Source organism: Hemitrygon akajei, chromosome 30, assembly GCF_048418815.1.
Source record: "Hemitrygon akajei chromosome 30, sHemAka1.3, whole genome shotgun sequence".
Lineage (NCBI taxonomy): Eukaryota > Metazoa > Chordata > Chondrichthyes > Myliobatiformes > Dasyatidae > Hemitrygon > Hemitrygon akajei.
The window spans coordinates 39,713,556-39,728,289 of NC_133153.1; the positions used below are offsets into that span (position 1 = coordinate 39,713,556).

The window sequence follows — 14,734 nt, forward strand, 5'->3', positions numbered from 1 at the left end:
TCCCACAAGCAACAATGAGCAACCAAGACATCATACTCAATGACCAAACCTCTGGTTCTGGCTGGATCTGGTCATAGACCCAAAAACTACTGAGACACTTCAACTGATGAAGGGTCTCGGGCCAAAAACGTCGACTGTTTATTCCCATCTGCCTGACCTGCTCCAGCACGTTGTGTGTATCAAATCTCCAGTCACTGCTTCCTTTCTGTCCTTTCTCTCTCCACTCCTGACTCGTCTGGTCCCACTTCCATTCTTCTTTCCCCTCCACCTCCCTCCATCTGCCCATCACTTACTTCCTACTGTTGCCCCTCCCCTTTCCCCATCTCCCTCCCTTTATTCCACGTTCCACCTTCCACTCCTATCAAATTCCACAATCTTCAGCCCTTTGTCACTTCCCTACCACCTCCCAGTTGTTTATGTCAATCCCACCCTCCCCTCCCTCATCTTCCGATCAATGCCCCCAACTCCCCCTCCACTTGGAACCACTTATCACCTGCCAGCTCTATCTCCTCCCCTCCCTTTCGATCCTTCAGTCCAGAGGAAGGGTCTCGACCCGAAACATCATCTGTCCGTTTCTTTCCACAAAGCTGCCCGACTTGCTGAGTTTCTCCAGCAGCTCATGTGTAGAACTAACAACAGGAACTTGGAGCCTTCAGACACTGGAGTAAGATTCAACTTTTCTTAAACTGCATTCCTACAATGCACTTCTTGACCTCCGGTCATCCCAAAGCACTTTACAGCCAACCAGGGCTTTCTAACGGGAAAGGGTTAAACACTTGGGTTATTTGCTGGGCTGTGAGGAGAGAGAGGGACTGACGGAGATTCTGTTATTGGGAGGCAAATACTCATTAAGATAAAGATTAGATTTATTTGTCACATTTACATCGAAACCTCAAAACGTTGTTTGCGTCTAATCAAATCAGTGATGATTGTGCTGGGGGCAGCCCGTAAGTGTCGCCACCTTTCCAGTGGGATGCCCACAACTTACTGACCCTATCCTGTATGTCTTTGGGATGCGGGAGGGAACTGGAGGACCCAAGCAAGCCCATGCAATCGCGGGGAGAACGTACAAGTTCCTTACAGACAGCAACAGGAATTGAACCCCAAACGCTGAGCGCTGGCACTGTAAAGCAATTGCACTAACTCCTATGCTACCGTGCTGCCCAATTCAGCTGATCTGATGGGCTGAATGGCCCCCTCCCACTGAGAGGCCATAACATTTCCACCAGTCTGCTTCCCTGCTTTTCTTGTCAAGTCAACCATGGGATCTTTTGCCTTCACTTGAACGAACAGACATCTCCTCAATGTAACACATCACTGGGAGAAAAAAATCCGTCTATTCAACCTAAAGAGGATTATTCTAATTACTTTGAATAGGATGGATCTGACCAATTTCACTCTCTGCCTCCCCATCACTGTACGCCTATAATCTCTCCAATAAAGGCAAGTGCGCACTGGGGATTGGAAGGACAGTTTAAGTAAACACAGGGAACAAATAAGCTCTGTGAAAGAGCGGCCCGGCCTTAGACTGTGGCCTTAATCAGGAGGCTCTGCCATAGTCAAGCCTATTCTCCCAAGGAGAATGGGATACTAAATGTGCCTTCAAATCCAAATTTGTTGTTTTATGAAGGAATGGGCCTAAAGCCCTCTGGGTTTTTTGAGATGCTAATGCAAATGATTTTCTACCCTTTATCCAAACTCAGTGAAATCACATGTCAGAGTGGGCCTTACTTCAATCAAATGGAGAGTTTCTTGGCTTAATCAGTGCCTGCCAGTCCATTCAGACCCCCTTCACTGCTTATCGGCCTTTTGTCAGAATCAGAATCAGGCTTAAAATCACTGGCATACGTCGTGAAACTTGTTGTTTTGCTGCAACAGTACATGGCAATGCATAATAATAAAAACTATAAATAACAGTAATAAGTGTATGTATATATTTATTTATATTAAATACATAATTTTCTATATATACAAAGAAAATAAGTAGTGCAAAAAGTGATGAAAAATACTGAGGTAGTAGTGTCCATTCAGAAATCTGATGGCAGAGGGCAAGTGGCTGTTCCTAAAACACTGAATGTCTTAAGGCAAGCCCTGGGTGATGGGGGGTCCTTAATGATGGATGCCAACTTTTTGAGGGTCTTTTGAAGGTGTTCTGGATGCTCGAGAGTCTAGTGCCCATGATGGAGCTGGCAGAGTTTAAAACTTTATTTTACTTGCCTTTCTTCTCCCTTTCTTTGGCATCTCCAGAAGCACAGATGGTTTGTTTCTATTCTTGAAGTCGGCCATTTTATTTTTTTCACTTGCCGCCAAAATTCACCTCAGCGCCAGAATATTCAGAGCTGTTCGCTGAAGGACTCTGTTTGTTTCTGTCGATAAGCTTTGCAGAGTCTCACGAGGAGCCAAACCGCCAGCTAATTCTCTTTGTTCTTGTGGAACGGCTGATTACAGAAATGCCACTGGCAGCCACAAAGCCCTGCATTGTGATGACGCCCTCGTGTCCTGTGGCACTCACCGAGACGTTGGTGAAGCTTAATTTGGAGTATTGTGTGCTGTCCTGGCAGCCTACTTACAGGAATGATATCATTAAGATTGAAAGAATACAGAGAAAATTTACAAGAACGTTGCCAGGACTTGAGGACTTTAGGAAAAGATTGAATAGGTTAGATCTTTATACCCTAGAATGGAGAAGATTCAGAGGAGATTTGATAAAGGTATACAAAATTATGAGGGATATAGAGAGAGTCAATGGAAGCAGGCATTTTCTACTGAGGTTCATCGAGAGCCGAAGGGCCTGTACTGTGCTGTAGTATTCTATTCTAGAGGCTAGAATTAGACATCATAAGTTAAGTGTGAAAGGTCAAATATCTAAGGGGAACCTGAGGGGGGACTTCTTCAACCAGAGGGTGGTGAGAGTGTGGAATGAAGTGGTTGATGCAGGTTCAATTTTAACATTTAAGAGAAGTTTGGATAGGTACATGGATGGGAGGGGAATGGAGGGATGGGACTAGGCAGAGTAACAGTTGGATATAGTCGAGATGGGCTGATGGGCTGCTTTCTGTAGTGTAATGATCTATGACTTTATAATGCCTGTCGTGGGTATTGCAGAGGCTCAGATCTCTGGGGCCAGGGTTACGGGTGGGTTGATATGGTGGTTAAATAGGCATGCAGGATGTTGCCTTTCATTAGTCGAGGGACTGAGTTCAAGATCCACGAGGTAATGTTGCAATCCTATGAAACACTGGTTAGACCACACTTGGAGTATTATGTTCCGCTCTGGTCACTCCATTATGGCTTTAGGAGTTTTAGAGAAGATGCAGAGGAGGCTTACCAGCATGCTGACTGGATTAGAGAGCATGTCTTATGAAGCTAGGTTGAGCAAGCTAACACTTTTCTCTCTGGAGCGAAGGACGATGAGGAACAACATGAAGATGATAAGAGGCATAGGTCGAGTGAACAGCCAGAGAATTGTTTTTCCCCAGGATGGAAATGTTCTTTACACAAAGGCATCACTTTAAGGTGATTGGAGGGAAGTATAGATGGGAGGTCAGAGATAAGTTTTTGACAAAGAGTGTAGTGGGTGCATGGTGATAATAGAGGCAGATACATTGGGACATTTAGATGGGCACATAGATGATGGAAAAACGGAGGTTTAAGTGGGAGGGGAGGGTTAGATTGATCTTAGAGTAGGCTAAAAGGTCGTCACAACACCAAGGGCTAAAGGGTCTGCACTGTGCTGTATGTACATGTTCTATTTTCTAGGTAATGCATGGGAGTGGAGTCCTAAGGGAATGAAAGGGCTCACAGAGCACTTTATTAAATACATACAACACACCGGGGAATGAATAATCAGCAAAGGATCAAGAGTTCTTGAGCCCCTTGGCTTGGTATTGCCTGACTCATCATGCACATGAATGGAACAGAGAAGCATTATGGAAACAAAAGGCAGATAGAAAACTACACAGCAATTTTCCGGATCGTTTGACCGTGTTCAAATAAGGCTTTTATCCGCATTCTATTGTACTCAAGTTTGAGGTGGTTTTAGAACTGATTCCTGTGCTTTTACATGGTTTTGTACTTAGAAAGCAGATCTATAATGCTTCCCCTGAGGCTCAGGCATCTGCATTTCTTTCAGATGGGCTAATTTTACATGAAAATCTTGCATCTTGTACAGTAGCCTCCGTAACAAAGTAAGTTGTCCCAATGCACTTCACCTACCACTGTCAAAGAAAAACTGACTCCAAGCCACACAAGGAACTTTTAAAAAATTGTCCCGTTTCCTTTAACCCTTGTATTCCATAACACCTTAAGACAAAGGAGCAGAATGAGGCCATTCAGTCCATCAAGTCTGCTCCTCTATTCCATCATGGCTGATTTATTATCCCTCTCTACACCATTCTCCTGTTTCTCCCCGTAAGTTTTGATACCCTTATTAATCAAGAACTCTGCTTTAAATCTATTCAATGAATTGGACTCCACAGCCGTCTGTGGCAATGAATTCCACAGATTCACCACCACTCTCTGGCTAAGGAAATTCCTCCTCATCTCTGTTCTGAATGAATGTCCCTCTATCCCGATCCTGCACCTTCTGATGTTAGACATCCCACTATAAGAAACATCCTCTCCACATCCACCCTATCCAGGCCTTTCAATATTCAATAGGTTTCAATGCGATTCAATATCCCTCATCTTAAGCCTCTGGATTCACATGAGTCCATTTTAAGGAAATATTTCTCGTTGTCCATGCTTTCTGTGTCCTTCGTATTCTTGTATATAAGTAACAAGCCTTCATGAAATATGTGCAACTTACACACAACATGCTGGCAACATGCTGGAAGAACTCAGCAGGTCAGGCAGCATCTACGGAGGGAAATAAACAATTGATGTTTCAAGCTGAGACCCTTCATCAACATTGGAAAGGAAGAGGGCAGAAGTCAGTGTTATGTTCATGAACAATGCTACCACCATTGGGAAGGAGGTACAGTATCCTTATGTCCCACACCACCAGGTTCAGGAACAGTTAATACCCGTCAACCATCAGGCTCCTGAACCAGTGACGATAACTTCACTCACCTCAACACTGAACTCATTTCACATCCTATGGACTCACTTTCAAGTACTCTACAACTCACGGTCTCAGTAGTTGCACAATTTGTCTTCTTTTGCACATTGGCTGTTTGTCAGGCTTTGTTTTTTTTCATAAATTCAATTATATCTCTTTATTTTCCTGTAAATGACTGCAAGAAAATGAATCTCAAGGTAGTATATGGTAACACATAACATATCATATACTGTACTTTGATAAATTTGACTTTGAGTTTTATGTGACTCCCTTCTCTGTAACTAACCTGAATCGCACAGGTGATCATAAGATCGTAAGACATTGGAGCAGAATTAGACCATTCAGCCCATCGAGTCTTCTCCTCCAATCGATCATGGCAGATTTATTTTCAGCTGTATATGACAATGAATTCCACAGATTCACCACCCTCTGGCTAAAGAAATTCCTCCCCATCTCTGTTCTAAAGGGGCATCCTTGTATTCTAAAGCTGTGCCTTCTGGTCCTAGAGCCCCCACTATTGGAAACATCCTCTCCATGTCAACTCTATCTCGAACTTTCAATATTCAATAGGTTTCAATGTGATTCCTCTTCATTTTTCTGAATTCCAACATGCACAGGCTTAGAGCCATCAAACATTGACCATTTCATTTCTGGGATCATTCTCGCGAACCTCCGCTGAATCCTCTCCAATACCAGCATATCCTTCCTTAAATATGATGCCTAAATCTGCTTACAATATTCCAAAATGTGGTCTGACCAATGCCTTACAAATACCCAGCATTACATCCTTGCGTTTATATTCAAGTCATCTGGAAATGAATGCTAACATTGCATTTGCTACAGATTCAGCCTGCAAGTTAACCTTTAGGGATTCACAATACTGACCCAGCCAGTACTGTGCTGTTTTACATTTTAAAACAGCTTTACATTTTATATGTATCAATTATACAACCTTCAGTCCTGCTTTGTAGCTACCTGTGAGCCAGCAAATCTCAAAGTTGTTTAATTTATACATACTTTGATAATAAATGAATCCTGAATTTTGAATTTAACTTTATGCAACTTGTACATCTACAGAATTTTTTATTATCTATTAATATTATTGTGTTAATATTATTTCATGTGCAGTATGTAATGTATTCGGGTGGCAGGGTAGAGATTTGTCTTCACCAAAGGGGGTGTAGGGTGCCCCTTCCCTCCCCTAGCCTGCAGGTCACCCTTGGGCGAGGTGTAGCACCTGCTTAGCCCCCCGATCAGGGTCATGTGAAGCCATGGGAGCAGGTGATAAATGGTCGTTTGAGCAGCCGGTGCATATCACAAGTCCTGGTTATGCAACCACTGACACCAGGCAGACACTGTAGAAAAACTTGCCGAAAACAATCATGGTCATGAAAAGACCATGATCGCCCACGTCATACAATACAGTACGTAATGATAATGATTATATAATATACAGTGCTTATAATAAGTATTCAGTCCTTATTGCAATCAATTAGTTTCTGTTTTACATTTGTAATGAATTTAGATCACTTTGTAGAGATCTGTTTTCCCTTTGACACAAAGGAGTTTTTTTCTGTTTGGTCATTGTCAAAAAAGCCAAATTAAATCCACTGTGATTCAATGTTGTAAAACAGTAAAACATGAAAACTTCCAAGGAGGGTGAGTACTTTTCTTGGCACTGTATGTGTAGTGTCTGGACTTTGGTCCCAGAGGAACGTTGTTTGGCTTAGCTGTACACAATGTTTGCGGTTAATTGATAATAATCTTGAATTTGAACTTGAACTTGATAATATTATCCCCTGCTTCATCTCTCCACGTTCTCAACACTGGGACAGCTATGCAAAGAGCAGTTAAGCCAAAAGGCCCAATCACCGTATTTCATCGCAAACACAGGAGATTCTGCAGGAGCAGGAAATCCAGAGGAGCAGACACAAAATGCTGGAGGAACTCAGCAGGTCAGGCAGCATCTATGGAGGAAAATAAACTGTCAATGTCCTGGACTGGGACCCTTCATCAGGACCTGATTCCAAGCACATCCCGATGCAGGGTCTCGGCCTGAAACATCACCTCTGTAACACCCTAGGAAAGGTTTCACTGCTAATGTATGGTCGTTCTGCAGAACCAGCGTTTGGGTTATGGTTCCAGATAACAGGTGCTTTGAAATGCGAGACGTCAAATGACAGGAGGGTGTTTTCATGCCGTGTGCCTGACACCAGCATAATCTGGGTTTTTGGTTCAGTGGAGATGAAGAGAGAAGACACCGGAGGGCAGAGATCATAGGACTCGACCCGGAGCAAAGTGATCTGACGAAGGATCACACTAGACTGTTTCATTAAAATGGGCCCTTTTCTTTTTTTGCTTTTTCTTCACTAACCCTGCAGTCAAATTAAGAACTATAAAGCCAAATCGTTTACCTGTATGCGGTGTACTCTCTGTTAATTTGTGGTACTGATTTGTAACGGGAACAAATCACACAGCATGCACACACGCAGGGGGTCTTCCGGTGGATTCCCACCTCAATCTCACCCGTTTGGCGGGGTCAGAGACTGTCTTCCCTAGACTGTCAGCCCACAGAACCTGAGGATTATACCTCCATAGATGCTACCTCTCTACAACTCCTGCTGCTGTCTGTAAGGAGCTTCTTTATTAATTTTTGAGATACAGTGCAGAATAGGCCCTCCTGGCCTTTCGAGCCACGCCCACCAGCAATCCCCCAATTTAACCTTACCTTGATTACAGGACAACTTACAACGACCAATTAACCTATCAACTGGTAGGTCTTTGGACTGTGGGAGGAAACTGCAGCACCCAGCGGAAACCCACGTGGTCATGGGGAGAACATACAAGCTCCTTACAGGCAGCGGTGGGAGTTTTTACGTTCTCCCTGTGAACACATGTGTTTCCTCCGGGTGCTCTGGTTTCCACCCGCATCCCAAATATGCACGTGTTAGGGTTAGTGAGTTGCGGACATGCTATGTTGGCACCAGAAACAGAGCAAAACTTAAACAATGCATCTCCCTGTATGTTTTGATGTACGTGTGACAAGCAAGGCTAACCTTTATCTTTCTTTACCCCTAACTAATTCAACCATTCTGCGATCAGTCCCTGGGTTCATAGAACATAAAACAATACAGCACCAAGAACAGGCCCTTCGGCCCACAATGCCTGTGCCGAGTATGATTAAACTAATCTCTTCTGCCTGCACACAGTCCATGCCCCTCCTTCCCCTGTATATCCCCAAGCCTCACAGCCTCTCTTCAGCTGCACATTGAGCTGACTGATATCTCGCGATGGCAGAGTAGTGGTGAGCACAACACTATTACAGCTCAGGGCGTTCCAGAGTTCAATTCCACCTGTAAGGAGCCTGTACATTCTCCATGTGAACAGCATGGGCTGAGGAATGGCAGATGCAGTTTAAGTTAGATAAATGTAGGTGTTACATTCCAGTAAGACAAACCAGGGCAGTGCTTACACAGTAAATTACACACCTCTGGAGAGTGTTGTAGAACAGAGAGACCTTGATGGCTACAATACTGTGCAAAAGTCTTAGACACATATACATAGCTGGGGAGCCTAAGACTTTTGCACAGTACTGTAGTAATCTTATGAATTGTACTGTATTGCTGCCACAAAAATAACAAATTTCATAACATATATGGTGATGATAAACCTGATTCTGATATGGAGAGTGGGAAGGGGGCAGGGAGAGAGGAATGATGGTTGGGAAAAGGGGAAGAGAGAGGGGAGAGAGCGAGAAGCACATGAGAGACATTCTATAATGATCAATAAACCAATTGTTTTGAATCAAGTGATCTCACATGGAGTCTCAGAGCTAGGTGTGTCTGTACCCGCACTACTCCTTCTCTGCCACCTGTCCTACACCCATCCCGTGGCAATTCACCCTCGCCATTCCCAACATCCTATGCTCCTGCCAGATTTGCCAATGCTCTCTGCTCCACGTTGACAAATACAGTACTGTACAAAAGTCTTAGGCACCCTAGCTATCAAAGATTACAACAAAGTCTTGAACAACTGGCCAGTGGGCCAAGGATTTGCCAATGCAGTTTAACTGAGATAATACAGGTGTTCCATTCTGGTAATGAAAACCAGGGCAGGGCTTACACAGTAAATGGCAGGGTTCTGGGGAGTGCTGTAGAACAGAGATCTTGGGAGATATTTCCCTGAAAGTGGAGACACAGGCGAACAGGGTGGTGAAGGCATATTAGTCGGGATTCAATGTCTTAACCCGAAATGTTGACAATACTAATCCTCCCACAAGTGTTGTTTGATCCGCTGAGCTCATCCAGCAGATCGTGTGTTCCTCCAGACTCTAGCATCTGCAGACTCTTGTGTCTTGTGCGGAGCAGACTCGATGAGCCAAATGGGCTAATTCTGCTCCTAAGTCTTATGGCTGTCTGATGTTACCGGCAATCTCCTGCCTCCATCTGTGAAGCTTGCTGCCCAAGCTCAGAGAAAAAGAACAGCTGAGATTAAGAGTAAGATCTTAATCACACAAAAGTAAGCAGAAGTAAATGCTAAGAAAGGATGTGCTGACATTGGAGGTTCATGAAAATGGTTCCAGGAATGAAAGGCTTATCATATGAAGAATGTTTGATCACTCTGGACCTTTCTTGCTGGAATTCAGAAGAACGGCGGGCGGGCGGTGGGGGGGGACCTCATTGAGACCTACCAAATATGGAAAGGCCTCGATAGAGTGGATGTGGAGGGGGTGTTTCCTGTAGTGAGGGAGTCCTTGATTCTGACCAGAGGGCACAAACTCAGAATTGAGAGACATCCATTTAGAATGGAGATGAAGAGGAATTTCTTTAGCCAGAAGGTGGTGAAACTGTGGAATTCTTCGCTGCCAGCAATTCAGGAGGCCAAGTCACTTGGTGTATTTAAGGCAGAAGTTGATAGATTCTTGATTAGTCAGAGCTTGAAAGGTTACGGGGAGAAGGCATGAGAATAGGAGCATAGAAGGTTGAGGGGGGATTTGATCGAGGTATTTAAAATTTTGAGAGGGATAGATAGAGTTGACGTGAATAGGCTGTTTCCATTGAGAGTAGGGGAGATTCAAATGAGAGGACATGATTTGAGAGTTAGGGGGCAAAAGTTTAAGGGAAACACGAGGGGGTATTTCTTTACTCAGAGAGTGATAGCTGTGTGGAATGAGCTTCCTGTAGAAGTAGTAGAGGCCAGTTCAGTTGTGTCATTTAAGGTAAAATTGGATAGGTATATGGACAGGAAAGGAGTGGAGGGTTATGGGCTGAGTGCGGGTAGGTGAGACTAGGTGAGATTAAGAGTTCGGCACGGACTAGGAGGGCCGGAATGGCCTGTTTCCGTGCTGTGATTGTTATATGGTTAATAGGGTTGAGAAGAAACTGGATCAGCCATGATGAAATGGCGGAGCAGACTCGATGGGCCAAATGGCCTAATTCTGCTCCTACGTCACACCCGACAGCATATCAAAGTTGTATATTCTTCCCATGTGCGCATGAGCTTTCTTCGAGCACTTTGCCTTCCTCCCACAGTCCAAAGACATACCAGTTAGTAGGTTAATTGGTCATTGTAAATTGTCCTGTGATTAAGCTGGTGTTAAATAGGTGTTTTGCTGGGTGGTGCGTCTCATTGGGCTGCAAGTGCCTGTCAGCGCTGTATCTCTAAATAAAAAATTAAAAAATGAAATCAATCACCGAGAGGATTTAGCCCGGATGTTTTTTAGTGTTTCTAAACTGTAATATGCTTGCTTGGGTTTATACTGCAATCAGGGTGATGGTGGTAATTAAACGTGCTCTCTGAGAAGCTCCATCGTAAAGTTAGTCAATCACGGCTGAGCTATAGGCACATTATACAAGACCTCAGTGGCTTGTGTACACAGGGTGGATTATTGCACTGTACGCTTCATTGGCAGTGTGATTAAACTGTTGTGTAAGCACACCTCATCAGTAACTTGGAGAAATGCTCGGGTACATCATCCCATTGTCACTTCAGAGAACAATGCCACCTCGTACCTAATCTGGGGTGAGAAATTAACTAAAACCTAAGCGTTCAGGGAAAGTTGCAGACACATTCACTTTCTGCTGGTGGGTCAGTGTTAACCCTTTCCCTTCCACGTACAGGAATTCATTGGAGAGATTCTTCTATGGACAAATTGACTTGGAATCCTTTCAAAGAACAATGAATTGCTTTCTGACAAATTGAGTTTATTGTCACATGCACACATACAGTGAGGATTGGAATCACTTGGATCTATCGCCAACGTCGTTATGTGTGTGTGAGTGATCGTGGTCTTTCCGTGACCATGATTGTTCTTGGCAAGTTTTTCTACAGAAGTGGTTTGCCATTGCCTTCTTCTGGGCAGTGTCTTTACAAGACGGGTGACCCCAGCCATTATCAATACTCTTCAGAGATTGTCTGCCTGGTGTCAGCGGTCGCATAACTAGGACCTGTGATATGTACCAGCTGCTCATACGACCATCCATCACCTGATCCCATGGCCTCACATGACCCTGATCGGGGAGCTAAGCAGGTGCTACACCTTGTCCAAGGGTGACCTGCAGGCTAATGGAGCGAAGGAAGCCTTACACCATCTTTGGTGGAGACATATCTCCACCCTGCCACCCAACTTTGAACTGTATTCAGTGAGACAAAAGCAGTCCTTGGGCCTGCCATGTAAGTGCTTTCAGGCTTTTGTATCTCCTGCCTGATGGGAGAGGGGAGAAGAGAGAATATCTCTCGATGATGCTGGCTGCTTCACTGAGGCAGCAGGAAGTGTAGACAGAGTGCGTGGGAGGGGAGGCTGGCTTTGTGATGGAGGATGCTGGGCAGATCAAGCCACGTAGGGTTGGGGGTCAGGTGCTGGCAGACAGTCAGGTGGGTGATAGGTGAGGCAGACCAAACAAACAGCAGATGTAGCCAAGTGAGGAGCGGGGAGGATGAAGATGGAGACAGCTGGGAGGTGGAGTTGCAGATAGTTGGTAATAAAGTCCGTGTGGGAGTTGATGTGTATCAATTCCTCCCACACTTCCAACATCACAACAGTAACCACCCTTCAAGAAATATTTTGTTGACTTTCGGATATTCTGGGATGGTGGAAAATGCTAAATAAATGCAACTTAAGTGCCTTGAAAAACTATATCTTAGTGAAATTAAGGAGTAAAGAAGGTCTTTCGGTATCAATCAAAATCAGGTTAATATCAGTGGCATATGTCATGAAATTTTTTGTATTGTGGCAGCAGTACATTGCAAATACAAAATAATTTTAAAAAACTATAAATTACAATACCCCAAATATGCCTAGTAAAAATTTAAAATTAAATAATTAGCCCAAAAAGCCTTTCCGACGTCTCCCCGGCAGGGTGAGAGGAGCGCCTGAGCGCGGCCGGTGTTATCCACGTCCATCGGCTTGAGGAAGCGCCCGCCGACCACGATGGCTCCGGCAAAAAAAAAGGTGGAGAGAAAAGGAAGGGCCGCTCCTCCATTAACGAGGTGGTTACCAGGGAATATACGATAAATGTGCACAAGCGTATCCACGGAATTGGCTTTCAGAGGCGAGCTCCACGAGCCATCAAGGAGATTCGAAAATTTGCTGCGAAGGAGGTGGGCACTCCTGATGTGCGTATTGACACTCGCTGTTTGGGCTAAAGGTGTGAGGAATGTTCCATACCGCATTCGTGTGCGTTTGTCTAGAAAACGTAATGAGGACAAGGATTCCCCTAACAAACTCTACACATTGGTGACCTATGTTCCTGTCACAACATTCAAAGGTTTACAGACAGTCAACATTGATGAAAACTGATCACACGTGATTTAAAAAAATAAACAGTAACTTGAAAAAAAATAAAATAAATAATTAGCCCAAAAAGAGAGCAAAACAAAAATCATGAGGTTGTGTACATGGGTTCATTGTCCATTCAGAAATCTGATGGTGACTGAGGACAGCCTGGTTGCTAAGCAACAATTAATTCCCAGTGGCCTACAATACCCCTGTCAGGGGAGACATTACCTCTCCATCTACCCTGCACAGGAGATCACTTCTCATTCTTCTGAACTCTAGAAAATATGGGCCCACTGAGTTTGAACTGTCCTCGTGGGACAAATCCCCATCTCAAATCTACTTTTTATAATATTTCTTGTATCTCAAACATAACTTTTTATAGCTATAAAACACCAAACCTATACAAAAATGTGGTCTCTAGAGGATCTTAAATAAATGCAACTAGACATATTTATTCGTGCACTCAAATCTTCTTATAATAAAGACCAACGTACCATTTACCTTCCTAATTGCTCTCTGTACCCGCACATTAGTTTTAAAAGATTCATGTACAAGACGCACCAGATCCCTCTTAACACCATCTTTATATCTTACAGCAGTTCTATATTTTTTTCCAGAGCAGATTGGGGAGGGAATCTGTGACTTTGCGAAACATTAGAATCCGATTCGTTAGCACTGGCATATGTTGTGAAACTTCACTGGTCCTGATGAAGGATTTCTGCCCGAAGCGTCAGCTGGTTACCCTCCTCCATAGATACTGCCTGACCTGCCGGGCTCCTCCAGTATTGTGTGCATTTTGTTGTGAAATGAGCTTTGTTGAGTGCAAGACATAGAAAGTACTACAAGTTACAGTAAGAAACATATATGTAAAAATAAGTGATTAGTGCATAAAGAGAACAAGATAGTAAAGTAGTGTTAATGGGTTCATTGACCGTTCAGAAATCTGACGGCGGAGGGGAAGAAGCTCTTCTTAAATCGTTGAGTGTGTGTCTTCAGGCTCCCGTACCTCCCCCCTGATGATAGTAATGAGAAGAGGGCACGTCCCAGGTGGTGAGAGTCCTTAATGCTGGATGCCGCGTATTTGAAGCAGCACCTTTTGAGGATGTTCTCGATGATGGAGGAGTCTAGTGCCCGCGGTCGAGGCTAGTGCCTGCGGTGGAGTCTAGTGCCCGTGGTCGAGGCTAGAGCCTGCGGTCGAGGCTAGTGCCTGCGGTCGAGGCTAGTGCCCGTGGTCGAGGCTAGTGCCTGCGGTCGAGGCTAGTGCCCGTGGTGCATGCTAGTGCCTGTGGTCGAGGCTAGTGCCCGTGGTCGAGGCTAGTGCCCGTGGTGGAGTCTAGTGCCCGTGGTCGAGGCTAGTGCCTGCGGTGGAGTCTAGTGCCCGTGGTCGAGGCTAGTGCCCGTGGTCGAGGCTAGTGCCCGCGGTGGAGTCTAGTGCCCGTGGTCGAGGCTAGTGCCCGTGGTGGATGCTAGTGCCCGCGGTGGAGTCTAGTGCCCGTGGTGGAGTCTAGTGCCCGCGGTCGAGGCTAGTGCCCGCGGTGGAGTCTAGTGCCCGTGGTCGAGGCTAGTGCCCGTGGTCGAGGCTAGTGCCCGTGGTGCATGCTAGTGCCTGTGGAGGAGGCTAGTGCCTGCGGTGGAGTCTAGTGCCCGCGGTCGAGGCTAGTGCCCGCGGTGGAGTCTAGTGCCCGTGGTCGAGGCTAGTGCCCGTGGTCGAGGCTAGTGCCCGTGGTGGAGGCTAGTGCCCGCGGTGGAGTCTAGTGCCCGTGGTCGAGGCTAGTGCCTGTGGAGGAGGCTAGTGCCTGCGGTGGAGGCTAGTGCCCGTGGTGCATGCTAGTGCCTGTGGTCGAGGCTAGTGCCCGCGGTGGAGTCTAGTGCCCGTGGTCGAGGCTAGTGCCCGTGGT

At 45.2% G+C, this 14,734-nt stretch overlaps 1 pseudogene; it reads left to right on the forward strand.

Moving 5' to 3' along the window:
• Positions 1–12,911, forward strand: part of LOC140718690 (large ribosomal subunit protein eL31-like) — a 65,893-nt pseudogene extending 52,982 nt beyond the window's left edge.
• The last annotated feature ends 1,823 nt before the right edge of the window (positions 12,912–14,734 follow it).